The 21,467-nt window shown below is 42.8% G+C and overlaps 1 protein-coding gene across 2 annotated transcripts in view; it reads right to left on the bottom strand.

Moving 5' to 3' along the window:
- Positions 1 to 21,467, bottom strand: part of CELF2 (CUGBP Elav-like family member 2) — a 607,444-nt gene that overhangs the window by 494,949 nt on the left and 91,028 nt on the right. Inside the window, exon 1 of one of the 2 annotated variants that reach the window (XM_059183788.1) lies at positions 9,326 to 9,841. The exons of the other annotated variant lie outside the window; for it this stretch is intronic. The gene's annotated coding sequence lies outside the window, so the exon portion shown is untranslated. Of the gene's footprint in view, positions 1 to 9,325; positions 9,842 to 21,467 lie in introns of those variants that run through there. 2 annotated transcript variants of the gene reach the window in all.

Here is a 21,467-nt window from a genome sequence, read left to right as displayed (position 1 = left end):
CAGATGAATGGATAAAGAAGATGTGTGATGTACACACACGTGCACACACACACACACACACACACACCATATAGGCACAAAACGGAAACAGAATGGTTTATACCTCAGCCATAAAAAAGAACGAAATCCTGCCATTTGTGACAACATGGATGGACCCCCGAGGGCATTATGCTAAGTGAACTAAGTCAGACAAAGAAAGACACATGAGCTCACTTATATGTAGATTTTTAAAAAAACAAACAGGGTCCCCTGGGTGGCTCAGTTGGTTGAGCAACTGCTGTTCAGCTCAGGTCATGATCCCGGACTTGCAGGATCTCGTCCCGCCTCGGGCTCCCAGCGCCTTGGGGAGTCTGCTTCTCCCACTGACCTTCTCCTCTCTCATGCTGTCTCACTCATTCTCCCTCAAATAAATAAATAAAATCTTTTAAAAAAAATAAATAAAAATAAAAAAATTAAAAAACAAACAAATGAGAAAAAGCACCAAACCCAACTCATAAATACAGAGAACAGACCTATGGTTGCCAGAGGTGGGGGGAAGGGGTGCTGAGGGGGGATGGGAATGGGAGAAATGGATGAAAGTTGCTCAAAAGGGACAAACTTCCCGCTATAAGACACAGAAATCCCAGGGATGGAATGCAGGGCACGGACACTAAGTTAATAATTCTGTACCGCATACTTGGAAGTCGCTAAGAGAGTAGACCTTCCAAGTTGTCATCGTAGGGAAAAACGATCCTATAAATGGGACCATGCTGATGGATGGCCGTGAACTAGGCTTACGGTGGCGATCACTCCACAAGGCCCACAAACACCGGACCATGTCCTGCATTAATTATGCCCACTTTCCAACAGTCATTTAAACTGCATCCCCGCAGCGTCAGAACTAAACGTCGAGGGAGCTCTCGAGGGGCAAGTGGCCGATCTGAACGGGGTTATCAGGCCAAGTTACACTCAGGAGCTCCGGTTAGAACAAACCTTCCAAACACCTGTGTTTCCTGGGGAGGAAGGCAAGAGCAGGGGAGCTCGGCGGCACTCGAGAACGGTTGTGATGGTCCATAACGATGCTAAATGACAGCAGGGAAGAAAGGTCACGTGCGGAGTCTCAGAAGGAGCACTAAGAGCACCACGTGTAAATACCAACCTTGAACGAGGGCAGTGTTTTTTCCAGTTTAGAAAAATCTTTCACTTACCCACCAGGAAACATGATAAAATATATAAAGCTGCCGTTTCCACGGGCCTGTGACAATTTTTTTCTGGCTTAGACATTTGTGTCTCTATAAGAATGAAAAACTAGGGCAATGAAAAACGAAACTGGAGCTCCAAAGCCATCGTTACCTGATGCACCTGCAAGCTGGAAAGATTGCCATATCCAGCCCCGCAGGACCGTCCTCTGATGGCTAATGTCAGTACGTGTCAGCAAAGCTCATCCCTGGAACAGGTGATTTACATTAGAGCCCTGGTTTGGAGACAGAACATCTGAAAGCAGGTTTGTGGTTGAGGCCATCAACTCTACAGAGGGATTGGGAATAAAACAGCCTTGAAAGAAAATGAGGATCAATAGAAAGAGAATTGCTTTGCCGCGAGAAAAACTAGACAGTGCAGGGGAAGGATGCCTAGGACAGCTCGGAGGTGGCTCCTGCGGGAGGGGGCCTCTTTGTTCTACCGCACATTGATCATAGAATTTTATAGCTGCGGGTCCTTAGATATAATCTGGTTCACTTTCCTATTTGACAAAGGAGGAATGTACGCACGTCCGTGCAAATACCGGCTCCGCCAAGAGCTCTCTCTGCTGATACAAAGGATGCCAGCGGATGGGCAGATGAACCTTCCCGTCTTCTGGGAGTTCTCCGTTCCGCTAACGGAACTGAGATGTACATAAATGTCGCGGGAGAGGAAATGTGTACTTGCATTTGAGGATCTGACGTTTCGATTCAGTGCTATGATTACTAAGGGGAAGAAAAATAATGCTGTTGAGAAGAGAGTGGGGGTGGGGTGGGGGGGTTGGGGTGGCGGTGGGAAGACGCAGAGAGGGGTTTAGTGAGAATTCTCAGCTGAAACTGGAAAGTATCCAACCTGGGTCAGGACTAGGCAGGGCTGGAGACACAGTAGGAAACACGACAGACAGCCCATGTCTGTGAATAATATGGTGTTGCGGGGGTGGAAATTTTTTTTTTTTAACTGGCTTGAAGAAAGGAGAGTGATCAATGGATCTCTCTAGGTACCCTCTCTCTCACTGCACCAAAGAGGGGAGGTGAGGTTAAGCAAGGGCTTTGCATGAGAATGGACGGGAAACCTGTACCCTGAGCCCTCTCCTTAAGCATCCTCTATAGCTGTGATTCCAGGATTCTGACCCTTTGAGCCTGAACACATGTGTGGGAGTGTAGGCAGGTAAGTAGCACATTCTGCTTTCTCTTCCCAAATGTTGGAATAAAAGTGGCATGTGATCCTTCTCTATTTGGGGAAAACAGCTTCCCTGTGGTCTCTGACCTTTGAGAGATGTTACCTGATCACAGGAGGAGTTTTTTCCTTTGTTCCTTTTTTTTTTTTTTTTTTTTTAAGATTTATTTATTTACTTTAGAGAGAGGTGGGGAGGAACAGAAGGAGAGGCAGAAAGAATCTCAAGCAGATGCCATGCTGAGCGTGGAGACTTATACGGGGCTCGAACTCACCACCCTGAGATCGCAACCTGAGCTGAAACCAAGAGTTGAACGCCCAACTGACTGGGCCACCCAGGCACCTCCACTGTGTTTCTCCTAACAGGAGATTCAAATGATCTGGATTTGTTGGTTTTCTACTTGATAATTTGCTAGTTCCGCCCACAAGTGAAACAGACCCACCCAGGATGGAGGGCCGGAGAACATAACTTCACCTGAGCATTTCTCTACTGACTCTTTGTGTCAGTGGAGTGGAGACAATTCATGAGAGGATTTTTGTTTTGTTTTTCAATGCTGGAATGAGACAAAAATGTGATGTCAGCAGCATCCAAACCACAGATAACAGGATTTCTCTACTTTACATTTTGATGTGATTTTATAATAACCTTTGTCATTATTAGTTATGTCATGGGCTACATTAGTCATGCTTTGTGAAAAAATAGATTGTTCTCCAATATAATAAATTATTTAAAAGGCCCAGGTCTTGTATTCACTTTTCATAAACACATAATTCATTCTACCTTGAGAATTATTACTGGGTGTTCTATTTTTGTAGCCTACATCCCCCTGCTCTGAATTTTTTTTTTTTTTTAAGTACCCAGCAGTAACTGGGTCACAATTCTTCAGACTTCCCTGAGGGAAAAGGAAGAATGATGTGGTATACATTTTTCCCATCTGAGACATAGTTAAGTTAAGGCAACATGCTTCATCAAGTTACCAATGTACCAAAAAAAGGTGCTATGTCAGGACAGTATATGACATCATCTCATAAGTGCTCTGGCTCTTCAAAGTTGAGTTAGCCAAACCCAAGTCAACTTTGTGGCCAGTGGGAGCAATAGAACCACCACCTACGTCATAGAGCTGTTGGAAAGATCCAATGAGCTTTTTAATATTAAAGCACTTAGCATAACGCCTGGCACAGAGAAAGCACAAGTAATTCTTCTGTCACCCTCAAAGAGGACTAATCCCTGATCTACAGAAGGCCAGCCTACCCTCAGTGGACACCCACAGAGCTTCACCATAACCTCTCCCCACTCCAGGCATCTCCAAGAGGTCACGTCACGGGAGCTGACGAGTCTCTACACATGGCCTTCATTCAAAATTACAGAGCATGTTTTCCTCTGTGAATGTGGAATTGATCTTGGGAGATTTATCAGGCATGTGAAAGGGGAGTGTCTCCTAGATGAACTAGAGCAAAAGCAATGAGAAAGAAAGAAACGAGGCCAAGCAGTTACTTAAAACATGTTAGGATCTGGGCTATTTTTTTCCATCAACATGTGCTGTTCTCATTAATGGGAATTTCTCACACACTCCGTAGGGGAAAAGGCAAAAGTGTATCTTGTTGTACTGTTATGACTCATCCAAACATTTAAGGGATATGATAACCCCTAAACTTCCTCCAGACTATAATCACATCTTTGTGAGGTCACATGCTCGTGACCTAAGACTTCTCTGACCTTTGAAATATCACTAAGCCTCCTTTAAATTTTTTTCCCCCAATCATGAGGCAAGTTTATAATATGCACTTTGTCATATGAGATTTGAAAACATCTGTCAAGGCCACTTCTATTTTCTTGTGAGTCAAAGCATTAGCCTAAATAATAAATGAGAGGTGGACTATGGCCAATGGGCCAAATCCAGGCCGCTGCCTGTTTTTGTAAATAAAGTTTTATTTATCACAGCGGAGCTCAGTCATTTGCATATACCCTAGGGTTACTTTCACCGCCACCTTGACAGAGTTGAGTAGTTAAGTTACAGCAGAGGTTGTGTGCCACCCCCCAAACCTGAAGTATTTACTCTCTTTGCCAATTCCTGATCTAGATCATTCTCTTGTGTAGAAAGAATAAATTCTGCTTGAATAGTAGGTACCTATTTGATTCCCAGAGAATTTAAAAACGTTCCATGTTATCAAATCCACTCACTTTGTGGGTTAGAGCAGGAATGAGAACCTGAGGGTGAAATGATTCAACGGGGAGCCAGGAGTCATTCATTCATTCCACATCACACAGCCCCACCACTGTGATAAATACTGTGGCATTTGGGTGTGAACAAAACACATAAAGCCTCTGGCCTCACGGAGTGTAAAATTGATGAGGGGGAGACAAACACTGACCACTTCATTGTTTCTTCATTAACTCATGCGTTATCTGTTATGTGTCAGGAAATATCTTGGGCACTGGTGTACTCCAGTTATCACACAAACCATATATTCTAATGGCGGAAGAGAGAGAATGAGTTTACGTATGGAAATAGCAGGTATTGGTAAGTGCTACCAAGAGAATATTAGTTGAACTATATGAAATTAAGATTTTTATCGGCCCCAAATGGCTACATATGGCAATTTTATATAGTTCCGTCTATCAGGGAGAAATGCTAGCAAGTGACTTTGGGCAACTTTAAATTAAGGCGGTCAGAGAAGGCTTCTCGGAGGAGGAGGCACTTGAGCTACGAGTTACATGACAAGCAGCCTCTGGCCCGGCAAACAGCTCAGGAGCAGATTTCCAGGCCAGGAAAAAGAGTTGCTGATGCAAATATCCTAAGGCCAAATTAAGCTTGGCTTGTCTGAGGAGGAGAAAGCAGACCAGAGAGGTTGGAGGAAGACGAGCTGTGGGAGAGAGGGAGGAGGTAGGCCGGAGAGGTAGTGGAGGGTTAGGTCAGACGCGGTCTCGTAGGTCAGGATGAGGACACCGGCTTTTATGTGACGAGTAAAGGGGAAGCTTTTAAACAGCAAAGTCACAGGATCTGATTTATGGCTTTCGAAGTGTTCTCATTCCTCTCGTGTGGAAAACAGACTTAGAAGAGCATGAATGGAAGCCGAGAAACGTGTTGGGAGGGAGTGCGGGGCTCTGAGCAAAACAAAACCACAGCGAGGAAAATGCAGGAACGCGGCGAGTCCGTGTCCGGGAGCTGAAATCAACCAGAGCTGGGGATCGTGAGGATGGAATTAAGAGAGAAAATGAGCGACTGTGAGATGCGCAGCTTTCTGATTTGAGTACCTGGCTGGACAGCCCTGTGATTCCCACGCCTGTGAGTACCGGAAAAGAGCCAGGTCTTGGGGGAGATGATAGGCACAGTTTGCAACCTTGAGTCATTTTTGGGACATACAGCTGGCTATGCTGAGGAGACTTGTGGGAGCTCTGAGCGCTGGTCTGGGCTGAGTGTCTTAAATCGGGGGAGGAGGGATGGGGAAAGAGAAGAGAAGGTGCCCCTCCGAAGATAGGGGAGTGGAGACAACTTGTTCCACTGATGAGTTCTTTGACCTCATTTATCACTTCATCTTCTGGGCTCAACTCCCTCATCTCTAAATGGGAGAGTTAAACCAGATTTGGTATATTCTAGACTCTTGCACAGAAGTGACGCAGGGGCTGGCTGGGCTGGGGCACAGGGAGAGCCCGGGTATTCGAAGCTCCGCCCAGTTAATTCCCCTCAACTGTCAACGTCTTTCCCTCAAGAAGTATCAGTGACTATTAAATCTCGTATCAATCATATGGCCAGGATTGTTCCTTTCATTGTCACTTCCTTTCTCCTCCTCTGTGTGCTGTGAATATTTTTTCTTGATTTAGAGGATTTTGATTCTCTGAGTGATGCTTTTGTGTTTATGCATTCTTGATGGTCAAGAAGGGAATCTTCCTGTTGAAAATGATTGGCGTGTGTTTTGGTGGAAGTGATGCCTTTTGACGTAGACGCTATTGAGAACAGCCCACAGCACCCTTCCCAACCTTGATTTTTCCATTTGACAAAAAGGACCAAAGACGGAAGGACTTCGAATGTGCAGTTCTTGAGAAAGGTTTATGACCGAACTTGGGGGCCCACCACCAGGTCTTGTGCTGAAACGCTGAAATGTGACATAAGCAGACTTAACAATCATGCATTGCGATCACTTTCCAGGAGCAAGAGGTGCGGCAGAACTCTAGGTGCGTGGCCTGGAGCAAACGCCTGAAAATACTCCAGATTACGTGAGTCTGAAAGCCTGTCCCCTAGCATATACCAAGCCTTCTGCTTATCTGTTAGTCAGACAAGGCCAGCGATGGTGCTCCCTTTCTGTACTGAAATGGGCGCTCTCACATCTGGATTTCTCTAGCCTTTTATTGGCATAACTCCTATCAAGCACAACCCTGTACATTAGCACACACCTCTTCATTCTCCTGCTAGATTATCCTATTTATAAGGTCATGTTATATCGTTGCTCCTCCCACATATGCTAGGCAGCCACTTACTGCTGGCCAGCAAATGGTTCAATGAATCAGAAATTAGCCAAAAGGATGCCTCATTATACACAACTATGGAATTTAAAATGCAATCCATAAACACTAGTCCCTTTATAATTCCTTACCCCAGAAAAGGATTAAACACAGTTAAAAGTTGATGGAATAATGCTTGCCAAGAAGAGGTGTGGACAGAATGAACTTGGAATACCCCAAGAGGTCAGTGTAAAAATGATGCCCTTTCTCAGGCCTTGCCGGTCTAAGTTTGTGAAGCTCTACTCATTCTAGGCATAAAATCAAGTTCAGTATGTTAGCCACACATTGAGGGGAAAGAAAACATTATTACTGAGTTTTTAATGGGTTAAGACCCGGAATATTATTAAAAAGGCCTTTGGAGGGCTGCATTGCCACAATTTATAACCGTGGTCACACACATTCCTGAGAGAGAATTCACCTTATCCACTTGTGCAATAATGTTAATAAGTTATTCATCCAAAACAATGTTTTTAAGAGCACTCTTAAGACATATTTCAACTTTAAAAGTAGGTTACTAATCCAGTTAAAGAAAAAGGACAATAAAATTTATTTTAATAGCTACATCAAAAGAACATTTACAGAGGTACTTTGCCATCTCTCCATTAAAATTAATTTTAAACCGACAAGCAGAAGAAAGTATCACAGACAAACCTGTAAAAACGTGCATGCCCTTTCATCTAGAAATCCTGGGAACATTTAATGAAAGCAAAAAGCTATACGCGCGGATCCTTCAGTAACCTTTCTAAAATGTCACCTACTTCGGGAACCCTTTACTGATGTTCCGAATGGACAGTCTGCCTCCTCTGGAACCCCAGTGATCTCTTGTACCTTTCCTGTAGCATTTTACCTGGTCTCACCTGCTTCTGAACAATGGACTTCTTCCTTTAGGGACTCTAAATACCTCAACAGGTACATGAACAATAAATACTACATCTCAGTATGTTGTCCTTTAGTAAGAAAATAAAAAACATCCTGCCCTTTTCTTACTCTTCAAAAAAGTTAAATACTATCAACCTATCACTAATAGTTTAAGCATCCCTTTTCAAAAGAGTTGTTTCCAAATAAATAAATGAGTTGAAAAGCCTACTTAGCTCACACACACACACACACACACACACACACTTTTACATATATATACTGAGCTATCAGCACAAAGATGTTCCTTGTGTTGTTGTTCATACAAATCAAAGACTGGAAACAATCTAAATCTTCAACGGAAAAAGTAAGTAATTTAGTAAAATGAGGTATATCAACATCATGGCGCCTTATTTCGTTACTGAAATTATGGTTACGAAGAGTAGGCAGAAACATGGAAATACGTTTGATAGTTAACTAGAGAAAGCAGATTTTAAAATAGCACGGACTGTATGACGTACCTATATAGCGTGAAGTTCTCAAAAACAAGATGTACAAATCTTAAATAAGGAAAATAAACTGAAGATGGGCCCTTTTTGCTTTTAAAAAATAATAAAATGAGACAAACACTAAGGGAGCACTCTTAAAAGGCAAATAAGTAATCGCTAATTAATACAAGATAACTGTCAGGAAAAAGAGGTCCCAGGAAGGCACACACTTCTCTTCCTTCTTTGGATCTTGGTTTAGTTCCATGTTTTGGGGGGGGGGGTGTTAGGCATTTGGGACAGCACGACATCATGTAGAACGACTTTTGATAAAAATCCCTCAATTTAACACTTTCCTATTTCAAAAATTGACCCAAATGTGTTTTGTTGTTGTTGTTGTTGTTTTGTTTTCTGGGAAACAGCATTTGGTGTTCGGTGAAACCTGGGATTCAGCATGAACCCTACCAAGGGGTCAACTCAGACCCAAGCTGGGGTGATGCATGAACCCCGCCCCTGCGCTGTCCTTGCATTCTCAGTTTCCTGGGCCTCTGAGAGATGAAGAGGTCGGAGTTCACCTTTTTAGGGTCAGTCGGAGAAGACCTCAGCTCATCAGTTGTACTCATTCAGTTTTAGGGTCTGCGGAGCCTTTCCTAGGGCTGGCTCTGCCAAGGTAGACCCCGGCAAGGGGAGGAGAGCCGGTGAGAGGAGGAAGGAACCCACGTCTCCCCGGACTCCCGCAGCAGGGACACCGTTTTCTGGAAGAAGTCCCCGCAGCGGGGGGGCACAGACCGGCTCCCGACCGAGCGCCCCGGGGGACGCAGGCGCGAGCGTGGGCGCGGGGTCCGCGGGGGAGCCGGGGGCGGCCCCCCAACTTCGCGAGCGCGGGCCCCGCCCCGACGCCCGCACCCCGCCCCGCGGACGAGGCCTCTCCGCGCTCCCCGGGGGCGCCCGGGGCTGGGCGCACCGGGCCCAGCCCGTCCCGCCGCCGGCCCCGCGCCGACGGCTCGGAGCGCACGGGCTCCCCCGCGGGCGGGGACGCACGGGGCGGCGAGCGGGGCCGGCCGGGGAGAGAAAGAAAAGCAGGCCTACCTACCTTCAAACTTTCCAGGCTCTGAGTGGCTCCGAGTCGGAGATTAGGGACACCATGGTCTAGGGGCGGGAGGCGAGCGCAGGCCCCGGGGCGGGGAGCGGGGCGAGGGGGCTCGCGGCGGGCCGGGCGGGCGGGCGGCGGGGTGGGGTGGGGGGGCGCCGGCTGTGCGCAGCGCCCCGGGCCGGTGAGCGCGGGCGCGTCCCGGCCGCTCTCCACCCCCACGGCCACCCCGCGCTGGGTCCCTCCCAGGCCGGGCTCAGTTCTCCGCACCACCTTCTCCAGCCCCTGTAATCTGCTCCGACTGATCAAATTTGACCTTTTTGTAGCCCACTTTATTCCAAGCACAGCTCTCGGCTAAATCTCTCTTTATTAACACCGTCCTCCTCGGCTTTCTTTTGGAACAAACACAGATCAAGCCCGAAGCCTCCAGACTTCCCCAGCAATCATTTACAGATTACGGCGAGCTGCAGGCAGCCTCCTCCTCTGGGGCACTCCTCCTGCCTCGCAGATTTTTGCTTTCACATTCCTGTCAGAAGACTGGTTAGTTTCCTTCTTCCTCGTGAGTGTGTGTGTGTGTGTGTGTGTGTGAGTGTGAGTGTGTGTGTGAGTGTGCGCGGCTTGGGTTCTGGGACACAAGCATCCGTCTCAGAGCTTCCCTCAGAGGCTGGAACTACATGACTGCTAGGATTTGTTGTTTCAAAAAATAATTTGGAATCGAGCTGTTAACAAGCTAGAATTTACTGTGTGTTTGCTGGCAGTGACTCTGCTACACCGGGATTTTTTTTTTTTTTTTCCCCTTCTCCTTTCTTGTGTTTGTAAATAGCATGCAAGAGGGCATGGAGAGTCTCTCTGAACACGAACCGAAAAGGGTGTGTGCTTTTCTCCCTCAATTTGTGCATCTTTTGTCCTTTCTTTAAAGCTGAACATCTTTTCGAGGATCATTTGAAACTGTGCATAGCAGATGTTAGAAAAATGTATATATATGTATGTATGTATCAAGAACTAGATTATTTTCTCTAGCATCTCCCGTTCTGTCTCGGCTGATGTGGTTCCTTTGTGAGTGTCCAGATTCCTTATTTTCATAAAGCACTGCGTCTTAAGCGTGGCTTTCTGCTTTCACCCGGTTCTAGCTGAGAATCTGCAGCTGAAGTTCTTCTCCTGTCCTGACAGGACTCTGGAGATAAAAGACCTTGAAATCTCGCAGTACAGTGGGCTCCAGGCAGAAAGTGTCTCAGGTCACCAAGATTCCCCTCATAGCTGCGGGTCACGTGAGCTTTACTTGCTATCCTCTCTCTGTCCATCACATTTCTCTTTTTCTTACACTTGTTTTAAAAGGAATTTTCAGGGTCATTACCATAAATGGAAAATCAACTTCACCGGGCTAATAAAACAATAGACCCAGAAACATAAACCAGCTAAAGGCACTGATGATCTAGGGCTATTTTTTTTCCCCCTCTTGGTTGAAAAGAGAGTTTAGCCAATGTTAGGGGGTGTTAAGAAGACACTTGCACGAAGGGGGAACTTGCCCAGCAAGGAAAAATGGAGATTTACTTATCTTGGGGGGAGGGTGGGGGGGGCAGGAGGAGACAGAAACTCCACCCTGAGCTTGCAGCCAGAGTGGGGAGGGGTCTCCATCCCAGGACCCTGAGATCATAACCTGAGCTGAAACCAAGAGTCAGATGCCTAAAACATAGCTCCCCCAGCCCCAGCCACCCCAGGAAAAGTAGATTTAAAGGGAAAATGATATGATTCAAATTTTGTGATGACCTTACTCCTTAAAATCATCAGCCAGGAGGAGGGGTTCCTGTCTTGCTTTTAGGCAGAACCTACCAAGAAAGAAGATTTCTCTTCTTTCCGGAGTCTCCACAGGGAGAGATGTGGTGACAGCTATTGGAAGCAGGCTGCTTTTATTATCAGGGAGTTCTTCCAGTCAACTCCAAATGCCCCTCACAGCATTTTAAATCTGTTTCCCATCCCCCTTTTCTCGAAGGACTCCATCCTTAAAATATGCAGCAAACGCTCAGCCAACATATGCTTGTTCTTCTACAAATATACTTTCCTTAATGGCTGGAAATGACTCTCTTCAGAAGTACAATCCCCTTTATACTGAAATTAAAAAGAAGTTTATGCCTTTTACCCAAAGCATTGCCTCCTTGGGGCTTCGTGCTTCTTCCTGGGCTGTATTATTGTCTCCCTGGGGATCCTGGGCCACATCGTAATAATGTGTAAACATGTACGGAACACTTCTAATCCCCGAGGACGTCACCAAATGGGGGTGATAATAATAGCATTTGTGCCGAGTGGACCTCCAAAGGGTTTCCAATGCTTAGATAATTAGTAAAGTGTTTCTCCCTTTAGAAAGTTAGCAAGAGAAAACCAAAGATGATAAGGAAATAGTTTCTGGGACTGCAATGACATACAGCATCCTTATAGCATGAACCCCTCGCCCACACCCTTGAATTCAGATCTGGGCAAAGAAAGGGAAGGAATCCTTAACTCTTGGGGTTCAGGGCTAATGGGTGAAAGGGGGAAGAACTTGGCTTCTGGTCCAAGGACAAGAGGACAAAAACGTGCTCATAAACTTATGAAAGAACATTTTAAGGCATTAGTCCTTCCAAAAACTTTTTAAAGGCAAGATAAACTTTCCCCTGAATAAAGTCTGCACCAAATTAAAGTACAGAAAGAGGTAAGAGTGAAAGCTTATTACTAGGTAGAAGGAACGGTTCTCATTTCTTTCGGGGTATTAACTTGTTCAGTCCTCATGACTAACTTGTTAATGAACTCAATTACCAGAAGCACCCCCCTTTTGTTAATACGGATGAGGACATTTGGACACACAAAAAGTAAGCAAATAGCCTGAGCTCCCAGGGTTAGTCGCCCTTTGGGGGAGGAGCAGGACCCAGAAGGTGTGCCTGTGGGACCCCAGGAAGGACCATTGCAGGCACGGCCCCCGCCCCCCTCCAGCCAAGGGCTATTCAGGGCAAGAGCCTCTGTTCACCGGAGGACTGGGGCTGGATCAAGTAAGAGCGGTTGCTTAAATCTCAGGCTTATATCCCTAGGACCCCCTAGAGAGACCCTAGCTTTCAGGACACACTTTGAGACCCACTTCCTGGAAGTATTTGGTCATGAGGGAGATGAATGATCTTTTAAAGGTCATACTGAGTCCAAAACACACGGAATATTTTGCTCTTTGCTTTCTTAACGTTGAGGACCAAGTGTTTCCTTACCTACTCCCTAGAGTAATTCCACGTTCTCTATCTCATGGATTCCTTTTCAGCTTCCTCCAAGCACTACGTTCCTGATTCAGAACAGCTTCGCCTCAGATGGCTCCTTCCTACCAAGAGAAAGCCCATCAGAGTGATTTGCTCACTTTCACCTGTGAACACGCTCACTAAAAAACAATAAAAATATCTCCCTGTTCAAAACTGGGCCAACTCTTCAACTGCAAGTCAAGAAAAGCAAGAGTAAAACTCCTATACATAAAACACAAAGGTTAAGCTTAGCCTTGTGCAAACTTGTGCCAAAAAATATAATCTTCCATGTCACTGTATGAATTACAAGATTTAATTTGACTTGTGCTCTTTTTCTCATATTTGGATAAATTTACCCCCTTCAAAACTCAGATTATTTTGTCATTGCTTATAATGTCTCTTCAATAGTTAGCTCTTGGCAATTCTCCCAACCGTGTTAAGAAAGAATCCAATCCATATAAAGCAATATTCATGAATTGTTCTACTATCACCAGCACAACACTCAACATTCTCCTATTTGTATAAATAAAGGTTTTGTGCTACCCCTGCCTCTTCCCAAGTATAGAAACCCAAACCCAAATCTAAACAAAAGCAACCCCACTGTCTGTACCTTTTCCGTCCAAAGGGTACCCCTGTGCTCTCCGCCGGTATTGGGCTTAAAGTCACCTGGAAAGCACATTGGAAGGCAGAAGCTCAGTAGGGAGACAGACAACAGCAGGAGCCCAGGAGTCTGTATTTCACACCAGACCCGGGTCCTTGCAGAAGACCCTGAAAAATGCTGAGAGAGAGTCGGCAAGTGTGAAATTTACCCAGGCAGATAGCCTCTCACAGGGGCATGGTCAATGCCATCAGAGCCAAAGCTAAAGGTCTGTGGAAAGCTCATGTTACACGTCAGAGGAGCAGGAAGCACCTGGAGGCATGAACTAGCCAAAGAATAAAAGAAAACAGGCCTTCTCCATCAGTGGGATGTTAGACTAACTACTGAACAGAGGTTTGGAAAGCAGGTATGATGTCTCAGGAAATTTCTCAAAGACAAAATGTCTAAGTTCCTTAGAGTCAAAAACTTAAAAATTAAAAAAATAAAAATAAAAGCTGCTTCACTAGGGGAAAAAAATCTATACATTTTTTATGTCCTCTTTTTCATTCTGTTTCTTGAGTCCTAGGAATATGATTATCTTAAATAATTTTTTTCCTTTTAGAAAGTCTTGCTTTACTCTTACTTGTTCCTAATTCTGTTACCTCCTGATAAATATTCTTTCCCCTTCTGCTTGTCCCAGATTTTTTTTTTTCCTTATGTGTCAGCTCTTAACTTCAGCTCAAGTGGGTAAGGTCCCTCTCTCGCTGTAAGAAACTGAAATGACTAATTGGAAATGCATTCATTCTACTTCTGTTAAGGAAGCTTTCCTGGTCTTGTTGATGTGCCAGTGTTTTAAAGTTGGCAGACGGAATGGGCTCAGAATCTCTAGCACTTGTTCTTGACCCTGGAAATAGGATCCAGCTTTGCATGCTTTTCATAGCAAACCATAGTGTGGCGATGATGATAGACAAGGATTGCCAGATAAAATACAGCACACTCTGTTAAAGCTGGATTTCAGAGAAACAATGAGCAAATTCTTAGTGTAGGTATGCCTTCCCCAACAGTGCATGGGACATACTTATAATAAAAAAAAAAGTTATTTGCTTTTTTCCCCCCCGAATGCCAACTTTAACTACGGCCCCTGTGTTTTTACTTGCTGACTCCAGTAACCCGATGCTAAACTGACTTTTAAACAAAAATAGCAAGATCACTGTGATTATTATTTTTCATTTCTGGTTGTCTATAAAGGCACCCTGATGTCATCCAGGAGGCATCAAAAAGCATTTATTTAAATGTTCTTAAAGCTTTTCTCTTGTATTAGTTATCAACCAAACATAAAAAGCCACACTTGAGATTGCTTGTCAACCAAGCAGGCACATGATTAAAGTACACTTGTATCTTATTAGATATTGGATATCAATATTGGGCACTCAGAAATGCCACCCAGCCTTCTTGTCTTAAGCCTGGTTAGTCAAATGCATTTTTAACTGTTGGTAGCGCCGATATGCTCAGATGGACTGAAGCTGATGTTTTGTAAATTGGGCAGCATCTCTCTATTATATTTATTTTATTCAGAGTGACTTGGCAGTTAACACAGCTGCTGTGTTGTGTTTTTGCAGCATGCGTCAGCTCCTGCCGGAAGAGAACTGTACCTGAATAGTTAACCATTAATCTTCAGTTACGTAAAATGTGTATTGTACATATCCTCCCTTTAAGATGTCTATAGAGACGCATTCCAAAGGTGGTTGGTTTTTCTTCTTCTTCTTCATCTTTTTTTTTTTTTTTTTTTAATAAGTGAATATAACTTGAATGGAATTTCAAGGGCTTTCCATGTTTGGCTTATAACACCTGATGCAATGGAAGGCTTGTGAACAGAGACATGTGTTTTGCTGCTTCATCAATGACTTGAGAATTGCTATTATGGGCGCTTAAAAATTTTTTTTTCTATTATTTATTTTGTTAAAATTCTAAAGGGTCTCTAAAGAGATAGCTATGAAACCTGCTAAGTATAGGGAAAGGCCAAAGGTGTTATTTAGGGTCTACATATGTACCGAATATTTTCTACTGATGCCAAGGCCCTTCTAGCAATTGGGAAGGAATGCTTTTTACATTTGGAGCCTTAGTCAGCTGAACAGGAGGGCAAAATGGATTAAAGCTGGGGGGGAGGGGTGTATGGGGTCTTTGCCAGCATATTTTACAAGTGAGAAAGGAAGAGACGAGACTCACACCCAGCCCGCTGCTTTTCATGCCACGCAAAGAAATCAGAGGCCAAATTTGATACAGACAGTGGGAAAAAAAGAAATTCAAGCTTTAACTCCTGTACTGCCATGGAAGATGAGATTTTCAAAAGCTGTGTCATGTCCTTCTTTGAATTCCCAGTCTGCTTTTGTTAGGATTCGTGGCTTACACCAACAGGGACAAAGGAATGCCCAGAAGAAGGATGTATTGTTCAGACGGTCCCTGGGTCCCAAGCCAGGGAATAAAACCTGCAACATGGATCTTCTAATCTTGTTTTGTTTTTCTTGAAACGGTTCATGTGCTTACAGACAGGACTCCTCATTGGTTTTTGAAAGGGAGATCTGAGTTTTTGAGAAAAGGCAAACACAATGGCCAAGTTTCCAGTCAATGAGACAGTGTCAACATCTCCTGGAGGTGAGCTGGCTGGCCAGGACTATTGCCCTTGAATCACTAGGAAGAAGATAAGCTTTGCATCATTCTCCCTGGACTAAAACCCGACAGACTTAGGTGGAACTGAGGTATGCAGCAAATTCATTTGAAGATACGGATTTAAACCCTTCGTAACTTGTTAATTTAACTCCATGTGGTAACCACCAACAAAAACATACTGAATGATGATTGACTGCAGAAAGTGTTTCTTTGGCAATCAAATGATCCATTAGCGGGCCAAAGCAGTTCCCTTTTGACCCTAGGGAAGGCAGTGGTGAGAAACCTCCTTTTTCTTTTTTTTTTTTCTAGTTCCCAATAACATTGTAAGTGAATACTTTCATAAAATACATAAAAAATTTCATAAAAAATTGAATTACTAGAAAAAAGTAAAGCAAAGTCACACAAAGTATAAACCCCCTTTTTAAATTATTTTGAATTAATAGTCATAAAATTTACTCTATAAAACTGCTATGCATGTGTGAACTCTTCCCCCTAACTATTATAAACTTTGCTTACAATTTGTTACAGTCTACAGACCTGCACTGCTCTGCTTTATACACTGAGGAGTTATGATACAAAGAATACTACAATTCTAAAAAAAAAATAAAATAAAAAAATTAGGTACTTTTAAAGAATAATTTTAGGGTCTGTATTGAATAAATAGAAACTATATCCACTTATATTGTTGAAGAAACAAAAAAATACTCTAAACTCTTCTAGTAAAAGATTAAAAATTAAAATCAATTAACTTAATAGCCAATTGATGCCAAAGATTCCTTAAGTCACCACTTAATGAGAAATTTTAAAATCACTTATAATTACATTAATGCTCTAAAAACTGGGACTCGAGCTCACTGAAAATAATTCTTTGTTGACTGGCAAGTTGGGAAATTACTAACTGCTTGTGACACAGCTCCAACTGGTTCCTCTAATTCCTATTTTATTCTTCATTAGAGAGAGGAAAACAAAACACAGCTGCCAGTTTGTCACAATTTAAGATATCTCAATATATGAAAATCCAAGTGTAATGCCCAAAGATTATGTTTCAATTACAAAATATTGTGAAGAGTCCCTCAATATATTTAATTTCCGCTAGTGCACCTAAGCATTCCCTTAGGTCACAAAACAGTTGAAACACAGTTGTAAATAGAAGGGCCTAGAAGTGAAAATTAGAGGCACAGTGTGTTGACTTAACAAACCTATAGCACATACTATGTCCTAGACACTGTTCTAAAGTCTTTACAAAAATTAACTCACTAAACGCTCATAACAACCTATGGGGCAGATTCTACTTGTTTTCATTTTATGGGCATGGAAACTTTTTAGGCAACAGAAAGTGTAAATGATCGTTTGTAGTATCACCGGGGCAAGATTGGAAACCCACTGGTCTGGCTTTAGAGTCACCCTTGTTCCCTACCTGGTGGGTATCCTGTAATTGACAATCAGAAACAAGTGTAAAGCATTTTAAAGTCAAAATGTAATTCAAGTGGACATTTAATGAACATGGTGATTTCAATAAGACTTTTCTGTGAACATATCTAACTCATAGATCAAGGCAGAAAGCAGAAACCATAGGTTTCTTCTTCTTCTTCTTTTTTATTTTTTAGATTTTATTTACTTATTTAAGGAGAGAGAGAGCAGCACACGAGCAGGGGGAGGGGCAGAGCGAGAAGCAGACTCCCCACTGAGTAGGGAGCCAGACACAGGACTCGATCCCAGGACCCTGAGATCATGACCTGAGCCCAAGGCAGATGCTTAACTGACTGAGCCACCCAGGCAGCCCACCACACACACACATAGATCTCTGAAGATGGCACTGATCATCCCATTCGCCTCGCTTTCAAACCACTTCTCTTAGCATCCTTTCTGAGTGAGATAACTATAGTCATATAATGACCTTCATACTTCATACTTTCCTTTGTAAACATCTATCCCTAACGGGTCCTATGTAGGAGGAAACAACCTCTGCTTCAACCTTCATGTATGTCATTCATACATACTCTACCAGAGAAAAAATGTGCATATAAAATCTCTATAAGAATCAAGAAGTATAAGTTAAAATATAATGACATACAGTGTTTTACCCATCAAACTGGTAAACATCTTTACACGATGATCTGTAATGGCAGAATGAGGTACAATTAAATGGGTCCGTTCATATATGGCTGGAGAATGTTTAAACTGTTGTTGAGAAAGTGATTTGGTAATAAGTGCCAAAAATGTTTATAGAAATATCCTTATTATTTGATCCAGGAATTTCACTTCTAAAGGTTTTTATTTCTAAGGTTTATGTAGAAGGATATTCATTGAGATACTAATGATATTAATGAACTATTAAAGGCCACTTAACTGTCTAATAATTTAAGGTACATGAATACACACACACACACACACACACACACACAATGTTGCAGGATATTACGAAGCCAATAAACCATGCTTTGGTGGAAAAACTTTGAAAGACTTTTGAAATAAGTGAAAAATGTAGGTCATAGTATGTTATATGCTACGTATTATCAATATTTTGTATTGCTACCAGGGATTGCAAGCACAACTGCCAGCAGTCCGCAGAGGCATCATCGTGAGTGAAACTCGCAAGGAAGATACGCATTAAACGGCAACAACCTTCCTTTCTCCAGTTTTTCTGGAATATTCAGTCTTCTTTCTCTTTGACCATCATGTTTCCTCCCCCTCCCCTCCATCTTTCTTTTTCCCAGTCTTACTGAAGACCAGACACTGAAAAATCCATCTATACTGTACACATGTGTAATTACTTGCAATGGAAATTCAGCCATATTAAGGAACAGCACAGAGAGGAGGGAGTGCGGCAGCCTGCTAGAGAGAGGGACCTCGGGGGGCAGGAGTCCTACCCAATCTCTTCGTGCCATAACAGGTGGAGCTCACTTACCACTTCATTCAAGGATGAAAGAAATCTTACTTTTTTAGGTGAATTCTGATTGGTATTGTTGACTTAAGATTTTATACACACACACACACACACACACACACACGGTGAGGATCAAGCAAAACACATTGAGAGATTTAAAGTTTGCGACGACCACATTTACAGCATCCACACTTAAGTGCATGAATACAAAAACACCTGGAAAGAAACTTACAAAAATATGACTAGCATCATTTTGGACAAGATTAGGTGCCTTAGGGGTGGGCCGTGTAGCTGCAGACAGCTAGCATCATTTCAATTATTTCATTTTCTTTTACACCTTTACTATTTCCTTAATTCTTTCCATGTATTTTTTTTTTCTCTCCAAGTATTTCCTTTTATAACCAGAGATTTATGACCACCTCTCATATTACTGTATCTACTTAGTAATCCTTTTGGGAGATACAGAGTAGTTTAAAAAACATGCATGGTCCTATTTGGAAGTTTGTCTCCGATCTTACCTTTCTAGATATGTTCACACACCTGCATGGTTATAGATCATGTTCTAATTCATGAAATCATTACTTCTAAGCCACCAGAAGCATCTTTGAAAAACAGGGGTCTAAAAACTTGTCTCTCTCTCTCTCTTTTTTTCCTCCTATGTGGCTTACTCCCATCATTTCCTGCTTAAATTCAGCTGCGTTTCTCTTTTCTCCTTCGAATCACATCTAACCTTTTCAATTATAGCTGGGTGATGTTAAGCAATCTTCTAATCTAGTGGTAGAGACCTTGATGGCACGATTTTGGCAGTTCATTGGCCAAAGTGCCTTTTATAATTTAAACGATTAGGACATTCCTTGCTGTTTGGACAGGGGTGGCTTTGGGAACAGAAAAAGTGTCAAGGTTTAAGGTAGAGGTGCTGCCTCCAGGACGCCTGCTTCTCTGGATAGTCACCTTAACAGAAGGGGATTAAAAAAAGTAAAAGGAATGTAGCCCACAAGTACAGTACTCAGTCTAGGGAAAAAAACAATGTAACAGGCTCAGGCGATTGACGGTTAGGATGATATAACTGGTGAAAATGACAAAGCCCTCTCTTTCTGTTGGGACAAAGCATGCTTTTACAAAGCTCAAAACAAATTAATTATGGAATTACGGCTGCCCACATACAGTAATCATTATTCACCTCCCCCTCTGGGTGTCTTCTGTTTAAAGGGTGAGGCTTCCTGGAAACAAGCTTGTTTGACCGTTTCTCTTGTTTATAGAGCATGCATTTTATGAAAATCGGGAACATAGAAAAATCTGGATTTCATTTTTAACCAGCCATTGTTTTTCTAATTTCTCTATTTTACTGAAAGCATATTGTGTTTTTAAAAGTATTAAATGAAAAGAGAAAATGAAAATTGTTCACATTATTATAGAATAAAAACAAGTGTATCCTAGCCATTAGGCTGACATTATTGGATCAAAGAAAGGCTTAGTAGAATCTTTAAAATGTGTGTGTGTGTGTGTGTGTGTGTGTGTGTGTGAGATATCAAACCTTAAGGGCTTTCTTTCCACTGAAATATTAAAAAGTGAGAATTCTGATTTCTTGTTGACAATGTTTAAATGAACCTGTCAGTTTCTAATTACAAATGCAAAGGGAAACTTTTTATAACTGAATATTTAACATATATTACAGTTATAACACCAACTACATTATGTGATTCTTGCCCCATTTTGGCCATGCTTTCTCTCTACAAAGGAGGCATCTCAAATCACTAACCTTAAAACTTGAAAGTAGTTTTCTGAGATGGTGAGTTCTCTGTGAAATGGGGGTGGGTTATTCTATGGCTTTTCCTTTAATGTCCGTGTGGGTGTTCTCATAACATAAGCCTTACAGGCAAATAAAGATCAAAAGGAGTAGAAGGTAAGTACTTCCTATAGGGGCAGAAAGTACAGAGGGTTTAAACTCACTATGTCTGTGGCCTTCACTTTGCTTAATTGTAGAATGCTTCTGTTCCTATAGTACCTTTGACCTCCTGTGAGCCCCTGAAAATGAGACTAGGCCATTTATTTCCTCTTAACTTGATTTCCATTCTTTGAGTTGAATCACAGAGTACAGAAAACTTGTCAGAGCAGATTGAGAAATGTAGAAATATTTCAAGGTTTCTGCTCTGTAACTTCCTTTTAAAAGAATTAACCTTTTACATATTTCTTTTTTTTTTCTTTTTCCAGATGAATCACAAGTTGTGACTAAAGATTTCTCATCTTCCCGATCTAAGTTTTATGACTGCCCAACTGTGTGGCTTTGTGATGTGGTAATGTAGGGTCATTTTTTTTTTAAAGATTTTATTTATTTATTTGACAGAGAGAGATTACAAGTAGGCAGAGAGAGAGAGGAGGAAGCAGGCTCCCTGCTGAGCAGAGACCCCGATGTGGGACTCGATCCCAGGACCCTGAGATCATGACCCGAGCCAAAGGCAGCGGCTCAACCCACTGAGCCACCCAGGTGCTCTGTAGGGTCATTTTTAATGCCTTTTCTAAATACCCAACATGACCAGAAATCCATAAATAGACAGTCAAAGGAAATATTTGTTCCCGATAACACTTAATATGGGCTGAGCACTTTAGATGCATTCTCTCTTTTAATGCTCACATAAATACTATGAGTATGAGGGGCGCCTGGGTGGCTCAGTGGGTTAAGCCGCTGCCTTCGGCTCAGGTCGTGATCTCAGGGTCCTGGGATCGAGTCCCACATCGGGCTCTCTGCTCAGCAGGGAGCCTGCT

The sequence above is a fragment of the Mustela lutreola genome, chromosome 8 (assembly GCF_030435805.1).
Source record: "Mustela lutreola isolate mMusLut2 chromosome 8, mMusLut2.pri, whole genome shotgun sequence".
Classification (NCBI taxonomy): domain Eukaryota; kingdom Metazoa; phylum Chordata; class Mammalia; order Carnivora; family Mustelidae; genus Mustela; species Mustela lutreola.
This window is presented reverse-complemented; position numbering and strand designations above follow the sequence as displayed.